Source organism: Bos indicus, chromosome 24 (genome assembly GCF_029378745.1).
Source record: "Bos indicus isolate NIAB-ARS_2022 breed Sahiwal x Tharparkar chromosome 24, NIAB-ARS_B.indTharparkar_mat_pri_1.0, whole genome shotgun sequence".
NCBI classification, from domain to species: domain Eukaryota; kingdom Metazoa; phylum Chordata; class Mammalia; order Artiodactyla; family Bovidae; genus Bos; species Bos indicus.
In genome coordinates, this window is record NC_091783.1 from 59264772 (window position 1) to 59292557 (window position 27786).

Sequence of the window (27786 nt, forward strand, 5' to 3'; positions counted from 1 at the left end):
AAGAAATGACACAATGGTGAGCTTCTTGGGGTTTTGGTCTTGTGTAAGCTAGATCAACATGAACCGCAAACTTCCATATGTTCAAGCTGGTTTTAGAAAAGGCAGAGGAACCAGAGATCAAATTGTCAACATTTGCTGGATCATCAAAAAAGCAAGAGAATTCCAGAAAAATTTCTATTTCTGCTTTATTGAGTATGCCAAAGCCTTTGACTGTGTGGATCACAATAAACTGTGGAAAATTCTGAAAGAGATGGGAATACCAGACCACCTGACCTGCCTCTTGAGAAATCTGTATGCAGGTCAGGAAGCAACAGTTAGAACTGGACATGGAACAACAGACTGGTTACAAATAGGAAAAGGAGTACGTCAAGGCTGTATATTGTCACCCTGCTTATTTAACTTATATGCAGAGTACATCATGAGAAATGCTGGGCTGGAAGAAGCACAAGCTGGAATCAAGATTGCTGGGAGAAATATCAATAACCTCAGATATGCAGATGACACCACCCTTATGGCAGAAAGTGAAGAGGAACTCAAAAGCCTCTTGATGAAAGTGAAAGAGGAGAGTGAAAAAGTTGGCTTAAAGCTCAACATTCAGAAAACGAAGATCATGGCATCTGGTCCCATCACTTCATGGGAAATAGATGGGGAAACAGTGGAAAGTGTCAGACTTTATTTTTTGGGGCTCCAAAATCACTGCAGATGGTGATTGCAGCCATGAAATTAAAAGACGCTTACTCCTTGGAAGGAAAGTTATGACCAACCTAGATAGCATATTCAAAAGCAGAGACATTACTTTGCCAACAAAGGTCCATCTAGTCAAGGCTATGGTTCTTCCAGTGGTCATGTATGGATGTGAGTGTTGGACTGTGAAGAAAGCTGAGCGCTGAAGAATTGATGCTTTTGAACTGTGGTGTTGGAGAAGACTCTTGAGAGTCCCTTGGACTGCAAGGAGATCCAGCCAGTCCATTCTAAAGGAAATCAGTCCTGGGTGTTCATTGGAAGGACTAATGCTGAGGCTTAAACTCCAATCCTTTGGCCACGTCATGTGAAGAGTTGACTCATTGGAAAAGACTCTGATGCTGGGAGGGATTGAGGGCTGGAGGAGAAGGGGACGACAGAGGATGAGATGGCTGGATGGCATCACCAACTCGATGGACGTGAGTCTGAGTGAACTTCCGGAGTTGGTGATGGACAGGGAGGCCTGGTGTGCTGTGATTCATAGAGTCGCAAAGAGTCGGACACGACTGAGTGACTGAACTGAACTAAATGTAGATCTGGAGCTGGAGAAGCAACTCAGAAACATGGATGAAATGAGATATTTGAAAATCTCCAACAAAAGCCTGCTCTCTCAAGCCAACACACCACAGAAGGGACGGCCTAGAGAGAGAGAGAACTTGTCAGCAATCAGCCTTCCTACCTCCACAGCACCCAGTGGTGATGAGCAACAGAGAGCCTGCCTCCTCCCCACTGTTGGGTGTGGTCAACAAAGCCTCATGGAGAAGCAGGAATTTCACCACTGCCCAACACTAACAAAACCAGTCCCTCTCCAATATCCCTCTTTTTTTTTTTTAACCAAGACTCAACCCTAGGTGAAAAAAAGAAAGAAAGAAAGAAGAAGTACCCCTGGCCAGGCATCAGCTGAGGTCTAGTGAGGAGCCAGAACCGTCGGCCCTCTTCCCATCCCACTCCAAACCCCCTGGGCCACGGAGGCCAAGGTGGGGATCTGGACCTCCACCCTCACTGGCAGTAAGCCCTCCCCTTCCTCCCCCAATCCCCTGATGGAGGGCTGTCACAGGAGGCCAGACCAAAGAGAAGATAAAATAAGATCTGGAGTTCCATACATAACACCCTTACAGAGGATCAGGGAAGTCACAGCTTAGATGAGCATGAGAGTGTCAACAAGCAACAATACCAAGATGAAGGAGAGCTGAGTTCTTTGATAAAAACTGCAGAGCAAGTGTTATGGAAGTGCTTCAAAAAGCAATTACAAACACACTGGAAACATGTGAAAAACAGTAGAGAATTTGGAAATATAAAGAAGAACCCCATGGGATATTTGACAAGTGAAAAATATAACTGAAAATTTACAAACACATTGGATGGGCTCAAGAGTAGAATAAGACAAAAGAAAGAATTAATGATCATGAAGGGCAGAAGGATATAGCCCATCTGAAAAACAGAGAAAAAACACACAGAAAAAGTGAATGAATAGAACTCTGGGGACTTGATGGACTCTAAGAAACATCTAATATTCACGTCACTGGAAATGCAGAAAGTGGGGGGAAAGATTGGGCTGAAAAATATTCAAAGAAATGACATCTAAAAACTTCCACAGTTTGGTTCCACAGTGACCTTAAATTTAGGTGCCTACACTTTTTATACCAAAGGAGAAAATAACCAGATGAAAAGAACGCTTCTCTTTTCCCTTACATGACAAATAGCTGATTTAAACAGATTATTCCAACTGCATTTGTTTCTTTTGAAGTTAGCCTTAGCCTGTTTCAGTCATAACATTTTCATGGTGTTCTTTCTGCTGCCTAAGCCCCATTAATTTAAGATGAGCTATGCTTATGGAATATATGCAAATAAAGTATAAGTCTGTTGATAGGCACTAATATAGAAATTTAAATGGATTTGGAAATACAAGAAGAAAAAAATTTAAACAGAAAACCCAAGGCAGAAGTCATGATCTAGAAATAAATATAACCTATGGCTCAGAAAACCAAGTTGAAAATTTAGAACAGCAATAAAACAAATATGAGATTTTTATTTCTACAATATCAAATAAATGTCTTTACATACTTTTTATACTTTTGACCAGCTGGTTGGATGTTATGTATAGTAACTTACTGAAAAAGCTTGCTAAGGAGAAGATAATAAGCACAAATAAATAATAATCATCATTTGAGTTTTTCCTATTATCAGGTACTGTTTTAAGTACTTTTATTTACTTAGTCCTTGAAAAAACCCTATGACATACTATTATTATTCTATTTTATGGATGAATAAAATGAGGCAGAAAAAGGTTAGGAAACTTGGCCATGATCATAAAGCTGGTAAGTGCCAGAGCTAGTAACTCGGGCAGTCTGACTCCAGAGACTGCAAATCTAACCAGTAAGAGATATAGTATCTTGAAAGAATCAAGGAATATGGATGTACAAAAATGCAACAAAGAGCATTTTTAGGAACTCCTGAGTTCCCTGAGTCATACAGCAAATTCCCATTGGCTATATAGGAATACGTATCCATTTGCTTAACAGAGACTTAATGGACACTTTCCTAAGAAGTTCATGACCTGAATATATGTCTCTGTGTGTGTGTATACATATATATACACACACATAACTGAATCACTTGGCTGTACACTTAAAACTAACAACATTGTAAACCAACTATACTCCAATAAAATTAAAAATATCAAATCACCCTTAAAAAAATAAAACAGAAATTTAAGGTGAAAAAAACTTAAAAAAAATGACTCTAATGACCATGATGAATAAAGCTAGGCAATTTTTTTAAAAAGAAACTTTAACCATATGATAATCTCTATGGAAAAAAAATACGTATTAAGTACAGTGGGAGTACAAATAAAAGAGAAAAGAATTCTGATGAATTCAGATTCTGGGAAAATGATAATAAAGATATGACATCTGATGTGTGTCCTGTGATATCTGCTGATCAGATGAATAAAAAGAGTCTTTCTAATAGAATAACACATCAAAGGGCACAAAGGCATTAAAATCCTTGACATATTTTTACGTCAAGGATTTAGAATCATAAACGACAGTGTTGTAATAGTATGACAGAAACACAGGGAGCATCTGAGTCAGGGAAAAAGGCTGGAGATGAGAGTGGAAATACAGGTTGCAGGCACTTATTCAGTGAAGGGGCCAGTGTCTCTGATGAGCAACTCGATGTTGATTCTTTCTGCAGTGGTTGGAAAGGTCATTCATGACAGTACAAAATAGAATACCGCAGTCTGCAGGTCAAATCTGGCCCACCACCTGTTTCTCTGCAACCTGTGAGCTAAGAACAGCTTATATGCCTTTAAAGGGGTTTTAAAATGGGAAGAAGAGTAATATTTTATGTCATGTGAGATTTAATTCCAGTGCCTGTAATGAACAGGTTACTGGGAAACAGCCATGCCCGTGTGTTCACACACTGTCTGTATCTGCTCTCACGTTACACTGCAGGGTTGAGCAGTTATGACAGACACTGTACAGCCACAAAGCCTAAGAGATTTATCATTTGGCCTTTTATAAAAGGATACAGGCTAACACAAGGCAGAGAAGAAACCGAACTCAGGAAGAGTGTTGTAAGAAAGCATTACTGAGATGCTTATGGTAACTGGAGCCTGTAACAGGGCAAGTGTCAAGGTGGGCTGGAGGAAACATGTACTTGAGAAGCTTCCAAGTAGCACAGTCATCAAGCTCTCTTGATGGATTGATCAAAAAGATGAGGGAACGAGCTGACTCTATGGTGACAAAGGATGCATAGATGGGTATTACATGGATCACAAATGCATATTTCCCTTGTGGCCCAGCTGGTAAAGAATCTGCCTGCAGTGCGGGAGACCTGGGTTTGATTGCTGGGTTGGGAAGATCCCCTGGAGGAGGGAAAGGCTACCCACTCCAGTATTCTGGCCTGGAGAATTCCATGGACTGTATAGTCCACGAGGTCGCAAAGAGTCGGACATGACTGAGCAACTTTCATATCACGAATGTGTAGACAGACAAAGCCAAATTAAAGACTGCAGGAAGAAGGGCAGATTAAGGAAAAGGAAGAAGATGAATTTAATTCTGTACATGGTAAATGCAGAGTCTTTGTGGAGGCATCTTTTTTACCTTTTATTCTTTGCCTACCAGCTGAATCAGGAATTACTGACCAAAGGTGCCTATCTTTGTTGTCCCTTTCTCAGTTATAAAATCTTGTCACCTGCAGGCTGAGGTCTGCCAGGGCTTGTCCATTTATAGCTTTTCTTTGTACCAGGAGTCTGTCCATCCCCTGAATTGATGTGACTAGGTGCACAGAAAGCCCAGGTCTCCACACTGAGCCCTCTCCACTGTGGGCTGGCGTCAAGCAGCTGGTTTTCAGTCCCCTCTCCATGGAGCTGGGGTGGGTCCAGCCACGAACAAACATGCTGAGTATGGATTCTGACCAAACCTGACTGAGTACCTTACTCACCTCAGGTGCCTCCTCTGCGCTGTGCCACAGCTGAGGTTCTGCATTTCCCTGGAACCCCAAGTTTTAGGGCGAATTATACAAAACACCAAGAATGCTCTGTATAATTATTACCTCAATTGCCAACTTTAAATCTGCCTTGAAAGATGATTGTTGATTCAGTTTCAGCATTTTTTTCCCCTGTTTTGCTCAGTTATTCATACCAAATAAGTACTTTTCCAGTGATTACTATAGGTAACTACACTTTAGCTTTGACATGACTGTGCAACTCAGGAATCAGAGGAGCCTTTCTGGCCCAGCCTGTCTCCCCAGGCTGGGTGGAAAGCCTGCCCGCCTCTGTGCTCTTCACTCTCAGTGTCTTTATTCGGCTGCACTTGTCTGTCTCTCCCATCAGACGGTGCACCCCTTTAGGCCAAAGATGAACCCTTTCCTGTCCTCAACACCCAACAGGTCCTGACAAGTAAACACTTTCCTTTCCCCCCCTTGAATTAGTAACAACAACAAATCATATCTGAAGTTCTCTTTGGGTTGACTACGGATCCAGCTCTGACCTATGCATGTTGCATGCACCTACTCATTCAGCTCTGAACAAGAACCTTATGATACAGGTATATTTATTATTTTCAGTTTATCTATGGGGGAAGCGATGTTCCAATGCTGACATCCTTAAGCAACATTCCAGAATGTCTCACTTGTTATGCTCCTCTAAGAAATGGATGGATGCAAAGGAGGATGGACAAACAGGTCTCCCTGGGAACATAATCGCTGAAACATATAGGATATGTACAAACTTATAAAATAGGATGAAATATACGATCATGAAAATATATGCTTCATCTTTGTAATGCACTTAGAGTAGGGAACATGAAATGGACACACAGAATCATAACGGAAGTTAGAAAGTGATAAAATAAATTAGAAAGGTACATGTAAAATGCTAACGTCAGGTTGAAGCTACTTCCAACAAGGACAGTTAGGAAAGGCTTGATGCCACTTACTGCTGCTTCACTCAATTAGTCATCAACAAACATGAATCCACTGCACAGTATCAACTGGTATATGCTGGAGATAAAATGTAGCAAATTTCTGAACCCTTGATTGTTAAAAACAAGACAAAATTACTATTTCTAAGTGGCTAGAAAGCAATTAATTTCTTGTGACTTCTAAGGCTGGAAAAGTCAATTTCAAAATACAGCTGAATAGCAGGAAGAAAAAAGAAAAGCCAATTTCCTCTCTGCTCTCAGGAACCACTTTAGTGAGTGCTTGAAGTGTTGTAGCTATGAGTCCTCTTTCTGCAGTTTTAAGGCAGCCCTGCTGCTGCTGCTGCTGCTGCTAAGTCGCTTCAGTCATGTCCGACTCTGTGCGACTCCATAGACGGCAACCCACCAGGCCCCGCCGTCCCTGGGATTCTCCAGGCAAGAACACTGGAGCGGGTTGCCATTTCCTTCTCCAGTGCATGAATGTGAAAAGTGAAAGTGAAGTCGCTCAGTCGTGTCCGACTCTTAGCGACCCCATGGACTGCAGCCTACCAGGCTCCTCTGTCCATGGGATTTTCCAGGCAGCCCTAAACACTGGTAAAATAAGCCAAAGCTTCTGATGTACAGGCTAACCATATTCTGTAAAGGTTCTCTTCCTGGTGTCAGTCAGTGGGGGTAGAGACGGCAGATTTCTGACAGATTATGTCAACTGATTTTTTTTTTTTTCCTGTTGGTTTATTTATCAGTGTGCTCAAAAAAGGACAAAGGGGGAATAACAGACTTGTGCTTTGAGAACCGAGGGCAGGATTGATGGGGATTCCCGATGGGAAAAGAAAAGTGGTCACAGAGAGGAGAAGGCGATACAGACCGGCATGCAGAGCCTGGGCCGAGCACCTCCCCACAGGCGCAGCGCCTCTAGGAACTCGCTCTCCGACCCCGACTCCAGCATTCCTCTCCTGCACTGTTAGGAGCGCTCAGTCGAGTCTGGCTCTTTGCGACACTTTGTACTGTAGCCCGCCAGGCTCCTCTGTCCATGGGATTCTCCAGGCAAGAAGACTACTGGAGTGGGTTGCTGTTTCCTCCTCCAGGGGATCTTCCCGACCCAGGGATCCAACCTGCATCTCTTCCGTCTCCTGCATTGGCCGGCGGGTTCTTTACCACGAGTGTGATGCAGCGTTAGAGTCTCTAACACTTGCTCAGTCTCTGCAGCCTCTTGTCGGGTAACTGGAAGCACTGGGCCAGTGTTGAGGGAAAACTTGCACAGTGATCTGGAGTGGCAGACCAGAGAAGGACAAGCAGCAACCTGGACCAGGGGTGCTTCCCTGGGATGCTGAGTGACAGAGCATCACTGACCTTGTGGTCTTGCGAGAGGCAACGGGGGAGTCTTGCTATTATATTTGCACATTAATGGAAAGGATGGGCCAACGACCTGGAAAACCAGGAACACTTCAGTTCCCATAAATGAATATGATATATTCTCTGCTCTCAAAGAACTCACAGCTGGGTTTTGATGAATGAGTAGAATTCAAGCTCGTTCAGGCAGGTAGGAAAGAGCAAAGGCAAGAAGGTGGAAAATCCCCAAGCATGAAATGTTTCTTCTTTTTTAATTGGAAACAGAAAAGGTTTTTCTCTGTTCCAAAAAACTTACTTAAAATGTACTTTTGGAACCTAATCCATTTATAAACTGGGGGCTTCCTGAATAGATTAGAAGAACAAATTACACTAAGGCTTCACAGATGCACTGCAAGAGAGATTTCTGCTTGAGAATGAAAACAGGAACAGTTATTTTCAGTTCCTAATTAGCAATCAGAAATGAGCTAGGACATTTTAATCCCATAAAAAGTTATCATTACTAAGCATCATTTATAGACTGGGGCTTCCTCGATGTCTCAGGAGTAAAGAATCCACCTGCAATGCAGGAGATGCAGGTTTGATTCCTGTGTTGGGAAGATCCTCTAGAGGATGAAGTGGCAACCACTCCAGTATTCTTGCCCAAAGAATTCCACGGACGGAGGAGGCTGGTGGGCTACAGTCCAAAGGGTGACAAAGAGTCAGAGATGACTGAGCATGTACCCAAAGACTGTTTAACTACAAATATCTTGTTTAATTGACTCACGGTCACAGCCAATATTGACTTTTTATTAATCTACAAAATTTTAAAGGCCCTTCTAATGTTAAAAGTAACAAAAACATAAATAGAATAAGAAATGTCTTCAGTTCAGTTCAGTCGCTCAGTCGTGTCCGAATCTTTGCGATCCCACGGACCGCAGCACGCCAGGCCTCCCTGTCTATCACCAACTCCCGGAGCTTGCTCAAGCTAATGTCCATTGAGTCAGTGATGCCATCCTATCATCTCATCCTCTGTTGTCCCCTTCTTCTCCTGCTTCAATCTTTTCAGCATAAGGGTCTTTTCCAATGAGTCAGCTCGTTGCATCAGGTGGCCAAAATATTGGAGTTTCAGCTTCAGCATCAGTCCTTCCAATTAACACTCAGGACTGATCTCCTTTAGGATGGACTGGTTGGATTTCCTTGCAGTCCAAGGGACTCTCAAGACTCTTCTCCAACACCACAGTTTAAAAGCATCAACTCTTCAGTGCTCAGCTTTCTTTATAGTCCAACTCTCACATCCATACATGACTACTGGAAAAACCATAGACTTGACTAGACGGACCTTTGTTGGCAAAGTAATGTTTCTGCTTTTTAATATGCCGTCTAGGTTGGTCTTACAAATGTTAAGAAATGTCTTACATTTACAAAATATCACCTTTAACAATTTTTAAAGTATTTGCATAGATACAGTTTTTATGCTGCTTGAAGGCTGACTCATTGGAAAAGACCCTGCTGCTGGGAAAGATTGATGGCAGGAGGAGAAGGGGATGACAGAGAATGAGATCCCTTGGATGGCATCACCAGCTCAATGGACACAGGCTTGAGCAAGCTCCAGGAGATGGTGAAGGACAGGAAAGCCTGGTGTGCTGCAGTCCACGGGGTTGCAAAGAGTTGGACACAACTTAGTGACTGAACAACAACAACTCATTATATTATCTCAAGCTCCTTGCAAGATACGTTCGTTGGGCAAGTGACAGCTCCATTTTTCAAAAGAGGAAACAAAGTTATAGAGATTAAAAGACTGGCTGGAGACTACAAAATCACTTACTGATTTTTATCTCCCAATTGCTCCTAATCCAGACCTCTTGCTAGTATCTCAAAATGCCTCTCTTGTGTCTATAATAATCCCCAGGTTTATAGAGTCCCCTGCATAAAAGATCATGCCTAATACTTAATCTGATCACTCAGAAACTAGAATTAATTATACTAGAAGCTGAAGTTGAATGGTTCTATGAAGACCTACAAGACCTTTTAGAACTAACACCCAAAAAAGATGTCCTTTTCATTATAGGGGATTGGAATGCAAAAGTAGGAAGTCAAGAAACACCTGGAGTAACAGGCAAATTTGGCCTTGGAATACAGAATGAAGTAGGGCAAAGACTAATAGAGTTTTCCCAAGAGAATGCACTGGTCATAGCAAATACCCTCTTCCAACAACACAAGAGAAGACTCCATACATGGACATCCCCAGATGGTCAACACTGAAATCAGATTGATTATATTCTTTGCAGCCAAAGATGGAGAAGCTCTATACAGTCAGTAAAAACAAGACCAGGCGCTGACTGTGGCTCAGACCATGAACTCCTTAATGCCAAATTTAGACTTAAATTGAAGAAAGTAGGGAAAACCACTAGACCATTCAGGTATGACCTAAATCAAATCCCTTATGATTATACAGTGGAAGTGAGAAATAGATTTAAGGGCCTAGATCTGATAGATAGAGTGCCTGATGAACTATGGAATGAGGTTCGTGACATTGTACAGGACACAGGGATCAAGACCATCCCTGTGGAAAAGAAATGCAAAAAAGCAAAATGGCTGTCTGGGGAGGCCTTACAAATAGCTGTGAAAAGAAGAAAAGTGAAAAGCAAAGGAGAAAAGGAAAGATATAAACATCTGAAGGCAGAGTTCCAAAGAATAGCAAGGAGAGATAAGAAAGGCTTCCTCAGCGATCAGTGCAAAGAGATAGAGGAAAACAACAGAATGGGAAAGACTAGAGATCTCTTCAAGAAAATCAGAGATACTAAAGGAAGATTTCATGCAAAGATGGGCTTGATTAAAGGACAGAAATGGTATGGACCTAACAGAAGCAGAAGACATTAAGAAGAGATGGCAAGAATACACAGAAGAACTGTACAAAAAAGATCTTCATGACCCAGATAATCACAATGGTGTGATCACTGACCTAGAGCCAGACATCCTGGAATGTGAAGTCAAGTGGGCCATAGGAAGCATCACTATGAACAAAGCTAGTGGAGGTGATGGAATTCCAGTTGAGCTATTCCAAATCCTGAAAGATGATGTTGTGAAAGAGCTGCACTCAATATGCCAGCAAACTTGGAAAACTCAGCAGTGGCCACAGGACTGGAAAAGGTCAGTTTTCATTCCAATCCCAAAGAAAGACAATGCCAAAGAATGCTCAAACTACCGCACAATTGCACTCATCTCACATGCTAGTAAAGTAATACTAAAAATTCTCCAAGCCAGGCTTCAGCAATATGTGAACTGTGAACTTCCAGACGTTCAAGCTGGTTTTAGAAAAGGCAGAGGAACCAGAGATCAAATTGCCAACATCCGCTGGATCATCGAAAAAGCAAGAGAGTTCCAGAAAAGCATCTATTTCTGCTTTATTGACGATGCCAAAGCCTTTGACTGTGTGGATCACAATAAACTGTGGAAAATTCTGAAAGAGATGGGAATACCAGACCACCTGATCTGCCTCTTGAGAAATTTGTATGCAGGTCAGGAAGCAAGAGTTAGAACTGGACATGGAACAATAGACTGGTTCCAAATAGGAAAAGGAGTACGTCAAGGCTGTATATTGTCACCCTGTGTATTTAACTTCTATGCAGAGTACATCATGAGAAACCCTGGACTGGAAGAAGCACAAGCTGGAATCAAGATTGCCAGGAGAAATATCAATCACCTCAGACATGCAGATGACACCACCCTTATGGCAGAAAGTGAAGAGGAACTCAAAAGCCTCTTGATCAAAGTGAAAGAGGAGAGTGAAAAAGTTGGCTTAAAGCTCAACATTCAGAAAACAAGAAAATGGCATCTGGTCCCATCACTTCATGGGAAATAGATGGGGAAACAGTGGAAACAGTGTCAGACTTTATTTTTCTGGGCTCCAAAATCACTGCAGATGGTGACTGCAGCCATGAAATTAAAAGACGCTTACTCCTTGGAAGGAAAGTTATGACCAACCTAGATAGCATATTCAAAAGCAGAGACATTACTTTGCCAACAAAGGTCCTTTAGTCAAGGCTATGGTTTTCCAGTGGTCATGTATGGATGTGAGAGTTGGACTGTGAAGAAGGCTGAGTGCCGAAGAATTGATGCTTTTGAACTGTGGTGTTGGAGAAGACTCTCGAGAGTCCCTTGGACTGCAAGGAGATCCAACCAGTCCATTCTGAAGGAGATCAGCCCTGGGATTTCTTTGGAAGGAATGATGCTAAAGCTGAAACTCCAGTACTTTGGCCACCTCATGTGAAGAGTTGACTCATTGGGAAAGACTCTGATACTGGGAGGGATTGGGGGCAGGAGGAGAAAGTGATGACAGAGGATGAGATGGCTGGATGGTGTCACTTACTCGATGGACGTGAGTCTGAGTGAACTGTGGGAGTTGGTGATGGACAGGGAGGCCTGGTGTCCTGCGATTCATGGCGTCGCAAAGAGTCTGACACGACTGAGCAACTGCTCTGATCTGATCTGTTCTGATACTTTTAAAGAAATCAAGTGTTCACCTGTTACTTCTAGCAGTTTGATAATTCTGGGAGGTAAGCAGAGACCGGGGACATACACACTTGTAGTCTGAAAGAATTAATCCATTGGGGTGAGGTCTAACAAACATTTTTTTTATATTCCTAACTCAGTAGGGTTTGACATGATTTATTATTTACACATAGAAGAAGAAATCACACATTTTAAAACACTGCCTTTAGCCAAAGCAAGAATGTTAGCCTCAATTTTTCCAGTTAAATTGTATCACAGATGAAATCAATATCTCCAGTGGCTGATAATAAAGAAGTAAGGGGAAATGTAAACTGAGATTGACTTAACAAAGGAAATTAATGTAATTATGTTCATAAGATAAACCCCAAATTGGAAAGAAACCTGTCAGATAAATTATCTCATCAACACTCCAGTTTGATGCTCTAAGCAACATGATCAATGCCAATTAGGGCCACTGTTCCACAGCAAAGAAATATTATTGCTATATTTTTTAAGAAGAGGAAATAATGTTGGATACAGGAAAAAAGCGGATATAGAGGCCACAGATGAAAAGTCATAGTTGCAGAGGCCACATGTAAATAAGCAGAAGATATTGCATATTTGGGGCTTCCCCAGTGGGTCAGTGGTAAAGAATCTGCTGCAGTGCAGGAGACATGGGTTCGACCCCTGGGTCAGGAATATCCCCTGGAGAAGGAAATGGTCAGGAATATCCCACTCCAGTATTCTTGTCTGGAGAATCCCCTGGACAGAGGATCCTGGCAGGCCACAGTCCCTGGGGCCACAAGGAGTCAGACACGACTGAGGCGCTAAACAACAACGCTGCATATTTACAAACAGTCACTTTTTAGTTGAGAATATCCTCTACTAGGAAGTAGTGCTCTTGAGAAAGAGAAAACACGTGCTTTTCGTAAATATAAGAGTCTGTTGGACAGGTACACAAGGTTATCAATCTCCAACACAGAGGATGAGGTAAGAAGTAAAATACTGTAAACTTTCTTATTTACAGATGGCTCAGACATGACTGAGCAACTTCACTTTCACTTTTCACTTTCATGCATTGGAGAAGGAAATGGCAACCTACTCCAGTGTTCTTGCCTGGAGAATCCCAGGGACGGGAAGCTTGGTGGGCTGCCGCCTATGGGGTCGCACAGAGTCGGACACGACTGAAGTGACTTAGCAACAGCACCCCTCACAGGGCTTCCAAGTGGTGCAGTGGTAAAAAAAAATCCACCTGCCAATGCAGGAGACACAAGAGACAAGGGTTCAGCCCCTGGGTCAGGAAGATCCCCTGGAGAAGGAAATTGCAACCCACTCCAGTATTCTTGCCTGGAGAATCCCATGGACAGAGGAGCCTGGTGGGCTACAGTCCATGGGGTTGCAAAGAGTCAGACACGACTGAGCGACTAACACACGCACACACCCCTTCCAGGCAGAGACCATGCCCACCACCTCTGTATCACAACACCCTTACCTAAGAGTTTGGCATTTCGTAGGCACTTGGTAAATAATTCTGAATGCAGGCATCAAGTGTTCTGGTAGACTGAATTTTCTGACTCACTAAGACTTGTATTACGAACCCTATGAGGATTGCTAGTTTTTAAGGAATCAGGATCCATGAAACTGCATTTAGTCCCTAAGCATTTCTGACCATTTTCTTTTATCACTTGAAATATTAATAAAAATCTTCAAAATCACTCACTGTCTCAGGGTTGCCTTAGGGATAAATAAGTGAGCATGCAGTGCTAAGATTTCTTTTTTAATGTTTGCACTATCTATAAGTTAATAGATTCTTAGGCTAGATTATTAAGTTACCTACAAAAGTTATAGGTTTTATCGATAAGCCAACTTAGATTTGAATAAAGTGCTGGCTAAAGCATCATTTCTGAACAAGGAGTGTTCTACATTTGATACCTGGGTTTCCTCACTTTGTTCTCAGTCATGTGACTCTTTTGATTTCATTTTTTTACATAAGAAGAAACTGCCAGGAGTGATTCATTCACTTAATTGCTAGATTCTTACTGAGCCCACTTTACGTGCTAGAGGTAGCAGCAGTGAACAAAAATACCCCTTATCTCCACTGGGCTAACTTTCTCATTTAAAAAGGTAAGTAGTAAATAAATAAATGGCCAGAATATGTAGTTTGCCAGAAGAAAGTAAAGTGAAGTGGGGGAATATGGTGTGTATGATGGAAGGGGGTGCAATTTTAAATAAGACAGCCAGGGAAGACTTTGCTGAGGTGCTCCCTGAGCTCAGACCCCAAGGAGCAAGGCAGCGGGGCCATGGAAACAGACGGGGAAGAATGCTCCAGGAAGATGGATCCGAGAATGCAGAGGTGTGGAGCTGTGAGCATGCCTCGGGTGTGTTTAAAAAACAGGAGGCAGCCAGTGAAGTGGGGCAGAGAGGCTGAGGAGGAGGATGGGTGTGGGGAACAGGCTTGGGGGATGAATGGATGGAGAAGTGTGCACAATGGACTGCGATCCAGCTTTCAAAAAGAAGGGAATCCTGCTGTATGTGACAAGAAGGACGAACCTGGAGAGCATTATGCCAGGTCAAACAAGCCATTCACAGAAACAATACTGCATGGTTCCATTAATATGAAGTATCAAAATACTCAGACTCATAGACACAAAGAAGAGAATGGTGGTTGCCAGGGACTGGGGGAGGAGGGAACGCAGAGTTGCTGTTCAATGGCTATGAAGCTTCAGTTATGCAAGATGGATAATTTCTAGAGATCTAATGTGTGACACAGTACCTGTAGCTAACAATACTGCATTGGGTACTTAACAAGTTTGTGAGGAGTGTGGATCTCGTGTTGTGTTACTGCCACACACACACACACACACAACGTGGCAGAGGGCACTTTTGGAGGTGATGGAAGTGTTTGTCGCCTTGACCGTGGTGACCAGTTCGTGGGTGTACGCGTAGGTTAAACTCAAACTGTATAAATATTGTAGCTTCTAGTATAGAATAAAGATGCTTAAAAATGTTCAAGGGTATTATTTGTATACTTTAACTCACATATTGCAGTAGAAGGGAATGAGAGGGTGAAATCAGGTCTAAGTAGGTACGTATATTTGATGCGGAGAATAAAGGAGTTTCTATCTGATGCCTTCTATTTTTTTTCTGAAAAGTAGAGCTAGATAAAACTGCTAAGAATACGGAGTAGGATGGATTGTGGAATTTGTAATGTTCCAGAGGATAAAGAAAGTTAGAAACAGTCATTTTGGAGATCGGAGGATACATTAAATAGTACTTCAGTTGGGTTGTCAAGAGAGTGAAAAGTCCATTACAAGCCAGTGGAAGCTGAATATACTGGAACTAATATTCCTTTGCATGTGACTTTCTCCAGAAGCATTCAGAAAATGACAACTGTGCTCAGGCACAGAAGAAAATGAAGAGCTAATTCAGCCAGGACTGGATGAGAAGAAGACAGAAAGACTTAGGATTTCAACAGGAGTGATGCTGCAACTGTAGGTCATGGCTTCTGATTAGGTCAGGTGAGAAATGATGGAAGTTGGTAACAGAGGAATTGGTAAGAAACAGGTCAGTGGCCTGATGGCTCAGAAAGAGTGGAGGATGATTACAAGGGAGTTATTGGGGCAAGCAAGCTGGAAGGAGCCAGAGAAGAGATGTGGTCAGGGGGAAAGCTGATTGAATCAGCGATTTTGAAAGTGGAACAGTATTTGTGATGACGAGATCCAAGGTGTGGCTATGGGAGCGGATTGTTCAAGTGAAGGAGAAGACGACTGGAGAAAAGGTGAGAGGATCAGGCAACAAAGGCAAGTAAACGTCCCGTCTTCGTGGTTTTATGATGAGAAGCGTGGCAAGATGACGTTTCAAGAGAATGGTTCACAGGTGCCTAGAAAGACGTTTCTTGGCAAGAGGTTGTTTTTTTTTTTAAACATTTATTAATTTCAAATGGATCAGAGAAAGAATTTATGACTACATGTTTCCTAAATAAATAAGAAAAGAGAGGGCGGGTGCCTAAAGTCAAGAAGAAGCTTGGCTAATTTTGTCAAAGGAAGGGAGCATTGAGGCCATGTTGGTCAGCTGATAGCAAAGGGCAATTTTAAAAATATATCTTAACCAAGGTGTATATGTTTATTTAAAATAAAGCTTCGCTCTTTGTTAAAATCTCCCCCATGAGCCTTACTAAAAAAATATAATTCTAAAGTAATACTTACATAGATCACTTTTTAAGGAAAATTGATAACTAACTGTGGATCTTGTAAAGGAAGAAAATCTAAGAACAACCATAGGGACATGATAATCAGTTTTTGTCCAAGTTTTATAAATGATGCCCAGTATTATAAATAAAAATGACTCAGTCTAGAAATATCTATTTAACTGTCCACATAAGTCAACAAAAAAAATTATTTTTTTGGAGAAAGCATAGGCTTTTATATATAATACATCTCTGAAACTCAGTTACAGCTGCATATCTGAACGATACAAGAGATATATAAGCCAAGAAAGGATTCTATTTCAAGTGAGTTAAAACAGCAGTGCAGACCTTAGTCCAACTCCTCACCCAGCTCTCTCCTCATTGCAGAAGCACATGAACTTCTGGTTCCTAGGTCAAGTTCATGTACTTATTGATATTCCAAACACAGAAAAGGGGGAAGGAAAGTGGAGGACTCATAGGGATCACAGGGGACAATTAAACACATCATTCTTCTGATGGACTCTCCAGAGAAGCTACCTGTTGAATCACTCATGGCTACCATGCCCTGCAAGGCCTACTCTAGTGACAAAGAAAGTCCTGCTAAAGGCAAACTTAGAAAGAGTATGAAAAAGCAGAGACATCACTTTGCTGACAAAGGTCTGTATAGTCAAAACTATGGTTTTTCAGTAGTCACGTATGGATGTGAGAGTTGGACCATAAAAGAAGGCTGAGCACGGAAGAACTGATGCTTTAGAACTGTGGTGCTGGAGAAGACTCTTGAGAGTCCTGAGAACAGCAAGGAGATCAAGCCAGTCAATCCTAAAGGAAATCAATCCTGAATATTCACTGGAAAGACTGATGCTGAAGCTGAAGCTCTAGCATTTTGGCTGCCTAATGTGAAGAGCTGCCTCGTTAGAAAAGACTGTGATGTTAGAAAGATTGAGGGCAAAAGGGGAAGGGGGTGACAGAGGATGAGATGATTAGATAGCATCACCAAATCAATGGACATATATGTGAGCAAACTCTGGGAGATAGTGAAGGACAGGGGAGCCTGGTGTGCTACAGTCCACAGGGTCACAAAGAGTCGGACACGATTTAGCATCTAAACAAAAGAGGATTCAAATTAAACCCCACATAGCCAGAAATGATTCCTTGTTCAGAAAGAGGGAGGATTTTGATGACACACTTGTTATTAAACAGTCCCACTTGAAAATTTTCTATTTCAAGTCCAACTCAAGAAGAGTTATTTACCAAATAACTTCCCCATGCTTATCATCTTTAAATAAACTTCGCTTGGGCATCTTCAGTGTATTTCTTCAGTTCAGTTGGAAGAAACTGATTCTGACTCCTCATGAGCGAAAGACTTTTAGTGGAAAGACATTTTTACTGTACCTATTCACAGAGTAGCTGGAAAACTAGCCCATGGCAAGGACAGAAATCCAAAATGCTCATGACTTTCAGAAAGCAACACGATGGACTTTCCTCTCAACCTCCCTGCCAAACAAGTCCCATCCACCTGGTTGTTCTCTCAATGCAACTCTAAGGACATTTTCAAACCCAGGAATGGAATCTGCTTGTCCCACCATGGGTCGAAACAAGTGTCTATCATTACAGACACCATTCCTGACTCTCTCAGTTTGCTGGGGCTGGCCATAAGAAACTGGAACAGACTAGGGAGCTTAGCAGAAATTTATTCCTCCCAGTTTGGAGGCTAGAAGTCCAAGATTAAAGTGTCAAGAGGACTGGTTCCTTCTGAGGGCTCTCTCGGCTTGCAGGTGGGCCCTCTCACTGCGTCCTGGCACCATCTCCGTGAGCTTCCAGCCCCGGTGTCTTTCCCTGTGTCCCAGTCTTCTCTTCTTATAAGGATACCAATCAGCTGGACTAGGGCCCGCTGTAATGACCTAATTTTAACTGAGTTACCTCTTTAAAGACCTTATGTCCAAACGCAGCCACATTCTGAGTCCCTTGTGGCTCAGCTGGTAAAGAATCCGCCTGCAGTGTGGGAGACCTGGGTCTGATCCCTGGGTTGGGAAGATCCCCTGGAGAAGGGAAAGCCTACCCACTCCAGGATTCTGGCCTGGAGAATTCCATGGACTGTATAGTCCATGGGGTTGCAAAGAGTCGGACACGACTGAGCGACTTTCACTACACAAACGCACTTACAGGCACGGCCAGAAATAACGTTTATCAGCTGTCTGGGCTTCCCTGAGCCCAGACAAACCAACATAACTTCAGGCATCACAAGGAGTAATCTGAGGGGAGAAAGCCATTCTGAGAAGAGAAATTGGAAATGACTGATAAAAACAAGTAAAATATTTTAAAGTCCTTAGTAATCTAAGAGGGCTTCCCTGGTGGCCCGGATGGTAAAGAATCTAAGAAATGCAAATAAAGCCACTAGATGATCCTACTACACATTCAAAAGCCATATAAAATCACGGATAGGAGAGGATGATAGCAAAGGGAATTCTCCTCCTCTGCTGGCCGGTGTAAACTGATACTGGTGAGCAGTTTTGCAATGTCTCATGGAGGTTGAAGACTCCATGCCCCAGAAATTCCACTTGTATGTATACAAACACAATTCACACCTGTGTACAAAGAGATAAACAAGGTGTGTTCAAGGCAGTCATTTCTGGGATTGAAAAAACAAATCCCCAAACAACCTAATTATCCATCAAGTGAATAATGACAAACTTATAATACCAGTGAAAGTAAGTGGACTGGAGATCCATGTGTCAGCACAGATGCATCTCACTAAACTGAGCAGGAAGAGAAGGAGCATAAGCAGCAGAACATGATATTATTTGCATAAAGTTTAAAAACGTGCAAATCCAAACTGCCTGAGTCACTTAGGAATGAAACCTATATAGTAAAAATCTACGTAAGAAAGAACATGTGCGTGCGTGTGAGTGTGCGTGCTAAGTCGCTTCAGTCATGCCCAACTCTTTGCGACCCCATGGACTCTAGCCCGCCAGGCTCCTCCGTCCATGGGATTCTAGGCAAGAACACTGGAGTGGGTTGCCATGACCTCCTCCAGGGGATCTTCCTGACCCAGGGACTGAACCCAGGTCTCCTGCATTGGCAGGCAGTTTCTTTATCACGAGCGTCACCTGGAAAGCCCAAGTAAGAACATACGGCACCATAAACGCCAGATTCTGGACTGTGAAAGGGCCGAGGAGCCTGACAGAGCAGGGGGACACCTGGAGCTCGAAGTCATTAGTGCTGTTCCATTTCTCGAGCTGCATAGTACAAAGTACTCGCCGTGATGTATTTAAACCTTCTCTGTATGTACTGAATTCATCACAGCAATTTTAGAAAAAATTCCTACCTTCACTCAATTACAGAAGTGCAAATATTACAGAAGGTTTAATTTCACAGAAAAAAATATTGATGCGGAAGCGCTTCTCTTTTGAGGCATTTCTTTTTCAGGCCGGATGAAGTGAATCCACACACTGGCAGGTCACAAAGCTTCTGACACAAAGAATCTTAATTTGCAAAGACCTAGCATACATGAAAAAAGAACAATTAGTTCTAGGCATGAAGGTAATTATTCAAATCCAGTGCGCATTCCTAGCCTGGGACGAGCACGGAGCCGGGATCTGCGCAACTTTTTCAGAAAACACAAGAGCGAAACGTAATGTGATGATACATTCCATTGATTCACTAAAACAGCGTTTTTAAACTTACACTCTACTTAGAGAACAGAAAAACCCTCACAGATCAATGTTGCAGTGCCTGTGTTGTGTAGCCCAGGTGTCTGAGATCAAATAACCAGATAGCAGTGACCACGCGCTGTGCTGCGTTTAGCTGCTCAGTCGTGTCTGGCTCTGAGACCCTCTGGACTGTAGCCTGCCAGGCTCCTCTGTCCATGGGATTCTCCAGGCAAGAAGACTGGAGAGGGTTGCCATTTCTTCCTCCAGGGGATCTTCCCGACCCAGGGATCAAACCCGGGTCGCTCTTCTGCATTGCAGATGGATTCTTTACCAGCTGAGCAACCTGGGAAGGTCAGCAGTGACCATTTACTTTTTAAAAAGATAATTCTAATATTAAATAACTTAGGCTAAACAGAGAGAAAAATGTAGTTTTATTCATGTGAGTAACTCATCTAACATTTAAAGAATGGTAAAAGGAAGGTGGGCTTCCCAGGTGGCTCAGTTGTAAAGAATTCAACTGCCAGTGGAGGAGACAGCGGTGAGATCCCTGGGTTGAAAAGATCCCCTGGAGGAAGGCATGGCAACCTACCCCAGTATTCTTGCCTGGAGAATCCCATGGACAGAGGAGTCTGGTGGGCTGCAGTCCATGGGTTGCAAAGAGTCAGACACGACTTAGCTACTAAGCCACAACAACAAAAAGGAAGCTAAACCAACATTGCTGGGTACAGAGTAGGCGTAAGAAATAGGTCTTATTCTGCCACATTATAAATAAACTGAGCATTAGGTCAGGTAAGTTATGTAATGCCAAACAGCCAGAAAGGAGCCAGATTGGAGTATGAATTCCATTCCTCTTCATTCTAAATCCCATACCCTTCTTCCTGGGAGACAGCTAGCTAATAAGCAGAAAAAAAAACGTAGACGGTTTCTCTTATGGCATTTTTCAGATGACATTAGAGGAGACATTGTGTGTGTGTATTTAAGATTATGTGATTATAAAACTGATTTTAAAAACAGGGATGATAATCTCCTTCTTAACAAGGTTATTTGTGGAACAGTAAACAAACTCAGAATTTTTTTTTTTTAAAAAAAGGGCAACATCAGACACATATTTGGCAAAGCACTAGCTTAGGCTGTAGAAGACCCCACCATACCGGACCCTGCCACTCCTGTGTGGCTGAGAACAAGTCCCGTGATCCTCTGTAAGGACAATAACTACTCAAAATAGTTATGGAAACAGGACAGAAGTCAGATCACTTACATCCGGTTACTCTGTAGGTACAACCACTGTCTATAAATAAAATTATATTCCTCTATAGAGTATTTTAGACTTAAACCAAAAATTCTACTATTTTTTACACAGTAAATTTGTTGTTTAATCGCTCAGTTGTGTCCGACTCTCTTGCAACCCCCATGGACTGTAGCCCACCGGGCTCCTCTGTCCATGGGATTCTCCAGGCAAGAACACTGGAGAGAGTTGCCATTTCCTTCTCCAGGGGATCTTCCTGACCCAGGGATTGAACCCCCATCTCTTGCATTGCCGGGGGATTCTTTACTGCTAAGCCACTAGGGAAGCCCTGTAAAAGGTTCTTCTCTTTTGAAACTGGGCATCCGATATTTGGGGGTTGTTTGTTTTAGAACTACATATAGATACTGAAGTCAGAACGCTTATATTCAGAAGTAATTTTTTATTTCTGAATTCCAGTTCCACTCAGTCTTTGATGCTGCTATTCTTCCCCGTTATTTCACAATGAGGTTGGAAAGGAAGGCTGAGTACGAGACATCTTAAAGAAGAACCTTTAAGATCTTACTCACTGAACAGATGAAGGAACAGGAGTGGCAAGGGGCACACCTCGCAGGGCTTCCAGGGTGGTTGCCTGGCTGACGGCCTGAACAGCGCTGCCACTGACCAGGGCAGAAGCTGGAGGGACGGGATCAGATCTCACAAAAAGATGACAAGGTACGTTTTGGGTATGTTGGACTGGAAGAGCCGATGGACGACCTAAGGTGCCTTGGATGTCCGTGGCTCTGGAGCTCAGTAGGAGGTTGTGGGCTGGGCACCAAAGAGCCTTCGTTATTCATGAGTTATCTGCTTTAACCTGTCAGGCACAGAGCTAGACTCTGGAGCTCAGTAGGAGGTTGCGGGCTGGGCACCAAAGAGCCTTCGTTATTCATGAGTTATCTGCTTTAACCTGTCAGGCACAGAGCTAGACTCTGGTGACTGGAGGTTGAAGAAAACAGACCCCTACTCTCATAGGTTAGAATATGAGAGATGTAAAGACAAATGGTAACACACTGATACATGCTCTGGATTGGGTATATTAAAGATACATGGATGCTAAAGAGAGGCCCGAATCTTCCTGAAGGGATCAAGGATATTTCACAAAAATAATGGTTATTAACTCTGTCCTGAAATGGGTGTTAGACTTTTAAAGTACAGATTTCAAAGTTGTCTTCTTGGACTTGGGACAACACTTACAGGATTGTCTGAATTAGCAAATAAAAACATCTAACTCCCAGTTCAATTTGATATTCAGATAAACAGTGAATCATTTTATAGTATAAATATTCTTTTTGTTAATATGAAATTAAATTGACTGGACAACTGTATTTTTTTCTGGCAACCATAATTATTTATCAGTATCATGCAGCCATGAAATTAAAAGACACTTACTCCTTGGAAGGAAAGTTATGACCAACCTAGATAGCATATTCAAAAGCAGAGACATTACTTTGCCAACAAAGGTTCGTCTAGTCAAAGCTATGGTTTTTCCTGTGGTCGTGTATGGATGTGAGAGTTGGACTGTGAAGAAGGCTGAGCACCAAAGAATTGATGCTTTTGAACTGTGGTGTTGGAGAAGACTCTTGAGAGTCCCTTGGACTGCAAGGAGATCCAACCAGTCCATTCTGAAGGAGATCAGCCCTGGGAGTTCTTTGGAAGGAATGATGCTAAAGCTGAAACTCCAGTACTTTGGCCACCTCATGCGAAGAGTTGACTCATTGGAAAAGACTCTGATGCTGGGAGGGATTGGGGGCAGGAGGAGAAGGGGACGACAGAGGATGAGATGGCTGGATGGCATCACTGACTCGATGGACGTGAGTCTGGGTGAACTCCGGGAGTTGGTGATGGACAGGGAGGCCTGGCGTGCTGTGATTCATGGGGTCGCAAAGAGTCGGACACGACTGAGCGACTGATCTGATCTGATCATTTAAAGAGTAGTGTGAGAGAGATGAAATTAGTTAAATATCAAAAGATAGTTATTTAATGTTACCTTGTTTAATGATATGTCACAAAATGAAATATCAAATAGTCACTGTTAGAAACCAGACAAAATTTTAAGACTAGACAATGTGTATCACAAATACTATCTTTTCCAAATGTTTCTTAGAATATATGGTAATTTACTGATGTTTTAAAAAATATCTCTGAAACCTCGGGGGGAAAAATCACATACATTCGGCTTTTGGCATCTGCAGTACTCACACTAGTAAGACAAGACTCTCCGTGGCCTGAATGACATCCAGACAGCACTGCTGCTGCCGCTAAGTCGCTCAGTCGTGTCCCACTCTGTGCGACCCCACAGACGGCAGCCCACCAGGCTCCCCCGTCCCTGGCATTCTCCAGGCAGGAACACTGGAGTGTGTTGCCATTTCCTTCTCCAATGCATGAAAGTGAAGAGTGAAAGTGAAGTCGCTCAGTCGTGTCCGACTCCTAGCTCCTAGCTCCCACCAGGCTCCTCCGTCCATGGGATTTTCCAGGCAAGAGTACTGGTGTGGGGTGCCACTACACTCCCAAATAACTTTAGCAATGTAACAACGGTGACATCTGGTTCTCTGACCATGATGACAGCTGCGACTCTGTTGCTAGAAATGTCACTGCTGATTCCACGTGAGTCATGTTGGTGAGTCTGCTTGTGAAACTACGTTCAGCCCAACAGTCTTGGTAACAATGAGTAAAACAGGTTATGGAAATCCTGACTCACACCATGGTAATTTAAAAAGTTACATTTTAACCATTAATTTCAACATCTCTCACCTTCAGACATTTCCAAGGTGGCAAACGAGAGAATTAATCACCCTGGAATTTTATTACCCTAGCGATGGGAATGTGATGGTTGAAATAAATCATCTCTAAATGTTGAAAATCTGTACTTCCCAGATACACAGCCCTCCCACCTGAGGCCTTGCTGACCCCAGGGAGAAGGGAGGCTAGGCAAGCCTGATTTGGTGTTCCCCTAATGTGCCTGGGCTACAAGGCAGGAGAACGGGGTTCCATCCCTAGGTCAGAAAGATCCCCTGCAGAAGGAAATGGCAACCCACTCCACTATTCTTGCCAGGAAAATTCCACAGACAGAGGAGCCTGGCTGGCTATAGTCCATGGGGTTGCAAAGACTAGGACACGACTGAGCGACTAAGCACGCATACAATAGAAATGCAAGCTTAAAGTTATTTAGCAACAAAAAAATAAAGAACAGTACCCAAAACAGGAATGAAAGTAAAATTATTTCTACAAAATCTTCTTAGTCCACTTAGTGATCTTTTTTACTGAGACACATCAAACACATTGCTGGGGATAATCTAGTCAGCAGTTTGCTTTGATATTATCACTGTCATCTCATTATTGAAAAATGGATAAAAATGTCTCCCAAATCTTGAAAGCTTTTGTCTAATTTAATAAGTGTAGATTCCATAGAATCAAAGGTAATGTTATCTAATTTTAACAAAACTCATATAGTAATTAGTACGTACCAGGAACTATTCTTAACATTCTATTATTAACACTAACTTACTCTTTATTTAAATAAAGGCAGAAATAGTATGGACCTAACAGAAGCAGAAGATATTAAGAAGAGGTGGCAAGAATACACAGAAGAACTATACAAAAAAGATCTTCATGACCCAGATAACCACGATAGTGAGATCACTCACCTAGAGCCAGATATCCTGGAATGTGAAGTCAGGTGGACCTTAGAAAGCATCACTATGAACAAAGCTAGTGGAGGTGATGGAATTCCAGTTGAGCTATTTCAAATCCTGAAAGATGATGCTGTGAAAGTGCTGCACTCAATATGCCAGCAAATTTGGAAAACTCAGCAGTGGCCACTGCTACTGCTAAGTCACTTCAGTCGTGTCCGACTCTGCGACCCACAGACAGCAGCCCACCAGGCTCCACCATCCCTGGGATTCTCCAGGCAAGAACACTGGAGTGGGTTGCCATTTCCTTCTCCAATGCATGAAAATGAAAAGTGAAAGTGAAGTCACTCAGTCACGTCCGACTCTTAGCGACCCCATGGACTGCAGCCCACCAGGCTCCTCCGTCCATGGGATTTTCCAGGCAAGAGTACTGGAGTGGGGTGCCATTGCCTTCTCCACAGGACTGGAAAAGGTCAGTTTTCATTCCAATCCCAAAGAAAGGCAATGCCAAAGAATGCTCAAACTACTGCACAATTGCACTCATCTCACATGCTACAAAGTAATGCTCAAAATTCTCTAAGCCAGGCTTCAGCAATACATGAACTGTGAACTTCCAGATGTTCAAGGTGGTTTTAGAAAAGGTGTAGGAACCAGAGATCAAATTGCCAACATCCGCTGGATCATTGAAAAAGGGAATACCAGAAAAGCATCTGCTTCTGCTTTACTGACTGTGCCAAAGCCTTTGCCTGTGTGGATCACAATAAACCGTGGACAATTCTGAAAGAGATGGGAATACCAGACCACCTGACCTACCTCCTTAGAAATCTATATTTAGGTCAGGAAGCAACAGTTAGAACTGGACATGGAACAACAGACTGGTTCCAAATCAGGAAAGGAGTATGTCGAGGCTGTATATTGTCACCCTGCTTATTTAACTTATATGCAGAGTATATCATGAGAAACGCTGGGCTGGATGAAGCACAAACTAGAAACAAGATTTCCAGGAGAAATATCAATAACCTCAGATATGCAGATGACACCACCCTTATGGCAGAAAGTGATGAAGAAATAAAGAGTCTCTTGTTGAAAGCGAAAGAGGAGAGTGAAGTTGGCTTAAAGCTCAACATTCAGAAAACTAAGATCATGGCATTTGGTCCCATCACTTCATGGCAAATAGATGGGGAAACAATGGAAACAGTTACAGAATTTATTTTTCTGGGCTCCAAAATCACTGTGGATGGTGACTGCAGCCATGAATTTAAAAGACACTTGGTCCTTGGAAGAAAAGTTATGAGCAACCTAGACAGCATATTAAAAAGCAGAGACATTACTTTTCCCACAAAGGTTCATCTAGTCAAAGCTATGGTTTTTCCAGTGGTCTTATGTGGATGTGAGAGTTGGACTGTAAACAAAGCTGAGCGCCGAAGCACTGATGCTTTTGAACTGTGGTGTTGGAGAAGACTCTTGAGAGTCCCTTGGACTGCAAGGAGATCCTACCAGTCCATCCTAAAGGAAATCAGTCCTGAATATTCATTGGAAGGACTGATGCTGAAGCTGAAGCTCTAATACTTTGACCGCCTGATGTGAAGAGCTGACTCATTTGAAAAGACCCTGATGCTGGGAAAGATTGAAGGCAGGAGGAGAAGGGGACGACAGAGGATGAGATGGTTGGATGGCATCACTGACTCAATGGACATAAATTTGAGTAAGCTCCGGGAGTTGGTGACAGATAGGGAAGCTTGGCGTGCTGCAGTCCATGGGGTCACAAAGAGTCGTACATGACTGAGGGACTAAACTGAACTGACTCTTTATTTAAAATGCCAACGGGAGAGCAGTGGCCCAGAGAGATTCTCCACAATTAAATAAAGTAGAGCATGTCAGGACCAGAAGTAGAACCCAGGCAGGTGGGTTGCAGAAGAGGGCTCTTGAACACAATGGCAGGCTGGCTCTCCCATACTAAACTGTTGATAACATTAATTTACAACCATATTCAAACGAACCTAGGCAAGTATTAAGTGCTGACCAGGAACCAGACACTTTACCCAAAAGATCTCAGATCTTTAGCACACCACTGAGAGGCAGTTTTTATCATCTTCAGGTCACTGAAAAAGCCCAGAGCTTGAGACTTGAAACATGCTAGGCTGGAGGTTTCAGCCGAGGTCTGAACGGCTTTAAAGCCCGGGTACTTTCTGTTCTCCAAGACTGCCTCCTTATGGTGCCTTGGGAGTAGTACTGGGGCCCTTCACTTTTCAGAACTCTTTTTCCCTAGGATCTATTTGCGTTGAAAAATGCTACAAGAATACTCATAATTAAATAAGGCAGGTAGAACACAGGCGTGCACGCCCACACCCGCGCCAACAGCACCTGCAGCTTAACCAGTAGGAACAGGCTTTTCAGCAAAGACAGTTTCCTGAGAGAAGGAACTATAGTCCATTCATCCTGTGTTCTCAGAATCTGAGACAGAGTTTGGATAAAGTTGGTGCTCAGTAAAATTCTGAATGAAGTAACTACTGAAGGCATATCCACATTCCTTTAATGCAGCAATTTCTATTTAAGATAAATGTCAGGAAATACATGAGTACAATTTATTACATAGCCGTTTCCAGGACAAGGGAACCACTGATAACTTGGTTCCTAAAGTCAAGTTCTAGTGAAAACTAGAACTCCTAGCACCACCTTCTTATAACCCCCAAATCAAAGTTACATATCCCTTCAAATCTATCAGGAAATGAAATCAACTCTAAACAACAGCAAACTAAGTTATCATTAGGAGAGTGTCTATCTACATTTCACTTACACTTACTCTGAGCCAAACAACCTCTTCCGTTCAGTCGCTCAGGCGTGTCCGACTATTTGCGACCCAATGGACTGCAGCACACCAGGCCCCCCATCCATCACCAACTCCCAGAGCTCGCTCACACTCATGCCTATCAAGTCGGTGATGCCATCCAACCATCTCATCCTCTGTCGTCCCCTTCTCCTCCTGCCTTCAATCTTTCCCAGCATCAGGTCTTTTCAAATGAGTCAGCTCTTCACTCTTATCAGAACTCTTACC